Consider the following 4,200-nt stretch of genomic DNA (forward strand, 5'->3'; position numbering starts at 1 on the left):
GGCCAGCAGTAATATAGGTCATAATGGGGCAAAAAAGGGGGTAATATAGGGGGAAAGGCGCTAAAAAAGGGGGTAAAAGGGGTAAAAGTGGGGGCAGTAAGTGTTCCATATATATACATAACTTTTTAGCCCATCAATAGATGGCGCTAAAAAGTAAAAGACAATCGTATCGATGTTAAGAGAACCCTAGGTATTTTTTTAAATCGCAGCTTTAAGATTTTCGTGTCCGTATTTCCTTAAAGCAAAATGCGGGTCCAGTGAATCCCTATACTAGTTTACGTTTTTCCTGAACTCCAGGCTAGAAGGCGGGATTTATAATTGCACTTATAAATCCAGCCCACAAAAGCCTCCTGCCTTTCCGAAGCGAAAACTGGAGTTTGTAGGAAAGTCAATTTTAGCAAAATGTCATAAAACTGTATTTCAGTGCCAACACCTTTTTTGGAACACCATGTGCTTCAGGTTCTATTTTGTAAAATATATTGCCAGTTAATAGTTTACCTGTTTCAGGTATAGCAATAAAAATGACTATAGCGTAGATAATACACAGCCCTCCAACAACAACAAATGGTGTATAATAGGGCCCTACCTGAAAAAAAAAAGGATTATTTCATTTAACAATTTAAAAGTAGCAAAGAGTCGTTACATGAACAAATTTTCTTTGGTATTTCTTTCGACATGCGAGTAAAAATGAAGGCAATGTTTTTCGTTTAACCCTTCGCGAGAGTTGCTCACGCTGGTCTTTTCTCGAAAGTTTTTGTTTTGCGACACGACTCGAGCGAGAGCAAAGTATTTTGGTTATTCCAGAGTGAACGCCGAGTCCTATGTTTGTCCGTTTGTAGTTTTTGAACAACAAACTGGTTTGTCTAATGTTCACTCACCCCTTAAAAAACACTGCAATATTTCTAACACACATGTCTGATATTCTGAAGTGAGAAACGTTCATGTAATGAAGCTCCGGTTTTAAGTGTACAGATAAAATTTTATACTTGATATAAAATAGATCCAAGTGGCGCTGCCACAAGCATAGAAAATGCAATAAGTCCTTCCAGAACTCCCTTAAAACATTGTAAAACATATGTTCATGAAAGTTTTTAAGTGTTTTATTTGGCTATCTTTCAAGTGTTACCATTGCTGTTGATAAGTACTCAATGGGAACTTTAATATTGGCGATGATGAAAGTTGAAATATCCGTTGTTGCAAGTGCTATTCCATTAATTATTCTGCACAAGAATTGACTCGCCATGAACAGTGATTTGTTTTCAATTAAATATGCAAGTCTAGAAGTTAATTTGTCACATTATGAAAATAAAACAATAATACAACCTGGAGCCAGGCACTATAAACTCGTCGTGCATGCATATAAGTACAGACTTTTAGACTTGTCTGCTCAGCGTAGCTTCAGATTCGAGTTAGCATTTCATTAAAGGTACTGCAAAGAAGGCAACGACAGGTGGGTAAAATATTTTTGAAATACGTCACAATCACCACGTGACGCCAAGATCAAAAGACAACGTATAGAGTGGAACTGGACATATTGTCTTTGTTTTCGCGAAATTGCAGCGATTCCCTGATGGTAGTTTGCGAAATTAAACGAACTAAGCGTTGCATGGTCACGTGTCTCTGACGTATTTCAAATAATTTTATCCATCCACCACTGACTTCTTTGGAGTACAGTCCCGGACAAACTTTTGTCCGGGACTGTACTTTGCGATACTAATGAATCTGGCAGAAGTGCAATGCGGAAAACATGAAGGATTATACAAAAAAGAGTGAGGAAAGTCGATATAAGGAAATTTCCATTGATTTTATGATATTTTACGCTTGCAGAACTCGTAATACCATGTAAAACATAATAGTATTGGCAATAATGCAAAATTGAAAATGATTTTTCAAACTAGCGGTGTTACACCTTGCTTCAAATTTTAATCAACGTGCACTTGTATCATGAGTTTATTTATTAACGTGAATATATAAGTGTATCATTAGCCTTTTATCATGTTATTCAGGGATGGGAGGGACCTTTCTATTACATACGCGTTTAACGTCATCGCGGTAGCCAATCAAAATCGAGACACCTGGAAGTTCGAACAGCAGACGACCAGTTTAACAAAATTGTATGAGGGATACAATTTTCGGTTAGGTTTACCAAACTGCGTCAACTGAATATTAAAAATGTTCGCCGATACGTGAATAAATATCTTAACACGACGTCCGAAAGTGATATTGATCTTTTAAAGGAAATTGTATTAAGTGCGAGCAATGTTTTTCCTAATTTAAAGGTGAAACCTGTTGATAAAGTGCTAAGCCTTGGCCATAAAGAAAATGAAACTGTTGAAAATTAGCTACCAACATCTGAAATCGTAAGAATTGATGATGCTTGTTTTTTTTTCCTGCTGTTGAAGGTAAAATTAATGCGGTAGTTGGTCAATTTACAAGCATAATTAGACTTTCCCATGACAAGAGCTTTAGCTTTAAAATCAAACCACCGGAAATTCTCTGAAGTCACGCAAGCTAAGCCCCTCCCATCCCTGAATATGTAGTTTAACTAGTCAGTGCACTTATATTTTCATGTTAAATGAATAAATTCATGCTTGTATATTTTAAGGATTTTTTCTCCCTGTGATAAGCCTTGACTTCGAATTCATCACTCTTGACGTCATAAAATGGCTTTTAAAATTCATAACAAGCATTAATCTTACCCAAAAAGGATAGAAGCTAATCCGGATGCAACCAGTCCCAGAATTAGTTGTTTTTTAAGGGAAATGAAATAGATCTGTAAAAAATGTTATCTATTAATCCTATGACAATTAATAACATATTTATCCATAAATTGCCTGTGTTCGCGTCAAACGTGGCAATTACCCAGTAATATAATGACAATCGAGCCTTTAATCATATACTTAGTCCCAACCAGTGATCGAATTACAAGCAAACGATCATTCAAACTATTTGAATAAGCCGTGACTACTTACTTACCAGTTTAAATTCGATATACACAACGCATATAACACAAAGGTGAAGAACGCCTAATATCCAGCCAATCTCCACTCCATGAAGACCTTTTGCTTGCGCCTAGAAAATAGGGCTTAAATTTTCAACCTTTCGGGAAACATCACAATTCTTATAATCTTTTGCATGCGACATAGTTTTATAAGATATGTTCCATAAGTGTAGCATTTCCTATACTTCGTAATGCTAGAGATATAAAGAGAGCTAGTTCGAGAACGACAAGCGAGAATCGACTACACTCGGTTAATTTTGGAGTCCATCATCCTATTTAGTCTGTACTAAGCCTTTGACAGTGCCTCACCAGGTGTCGCTTAACGAGAATCTACGACTTTTCACCTACCTCACTTCATGGCAAGCTATCAGTAAGCAGTGACAAGCTTATGGAACATGCATACCTTATGAAATTATGCTATTAAGGTGTGTTTTAGAGGCAAACGTTGCTAGAGCTCGGCATTATCTATCCATTATCCACGTCGTTTTATCTTATCCACAGAAGTTGTGCACTTTATGCTAAATCGTATTATAAATAATCGATTATTCACTAATTTGCGCATAATGGATAGATAATACGAAGCTCTAAACGTTGTAGTTTAGATTTTTTCAACTTACTGCTTCTGGATAGAAAGACGACGGTATGAACGCTGATAGAAAGACGAAAAACTGTGCAATGCTCAGAAACGCTACTAAAACGCTTACTGTTTTAAGATCAGTCTTAGCTTGGTTTTCATTTCCATCGGCTTTCGTCTCCGAGTCAGCCATATTCTAAATAACAGTGAAATCATTAACGAAATAAATTACAAATACAGGGTGAATTTTTTTATGACGTTTCACCTACGTCACTTCATGATCATAACTAGCTCTCAGCAACCAGTATGGTACATATCTTATAAAGTTATGTATATATAAAAATTAGCGTTTTTCTGTTTCTCAATTAGTCGTTCCTATTCCATTCATCTGATTGCGATGAGTTGAAGAGCTTATTTTCATTTAAATTATCTTTCATTTGAATTTTGAATAAAAGGAGAACCAAATCCGGCCCGGTCCTAATTTTGCAGTGGCGTTGGTAGGCCCCGCCCCCAAATTTCAAACTTAGCCCCGTCAAAATAATTCGAAAACCCTACCCAAAAACTACTATCAGCCCTCCAAAATTATACAGCAACATATAAAAAATATATTGATAGATTCGTCAAG

General features: G+C 36.3%; 1 long non-coding RNA gene across 1 annotated transcript; it reads right to left on the reverse strand.

Moving 5' to 3' along the window:
* Nucleotides 1-491: 491 nt before the first annotated feature.
* On the reverse strand, nucleotides 492-1,190 carry LOC149647066 (uncharacterized). Its single transcript, XR_016371816.1, has 3 exons — nucleotides 1,127-1,190; nucleotides 987-1,055; nucleotides 492-586 (listed from the first exon to the last, which is right to left on the reverse strand). It is a non-coding gene; the product is annotated as an uncharacterized LOC149647066 (long non-coding RNA).
* Between the last annotated feature and the right edge of the window lie 3,010 nt (nucleotides 1,191-4,200).

This window comes from Phalangium opilio, unplaced genomic scaffold (genome assembly GCF_054372755.1).
Source record: "Phalangium opilio isolate 3A_F unplaced genomic scaffold, DU_Popi_V2 ptg000089l_1, whole genome shotgun sequence".
In the NCBI taxonomy this organism is placed as follows: domain Eukaryota; kingdom Metazoa; phylum Arthropoda; class Arachnida; order Opiliones; family Phalangiidae; genus Phalangium; species Phalangium opilio.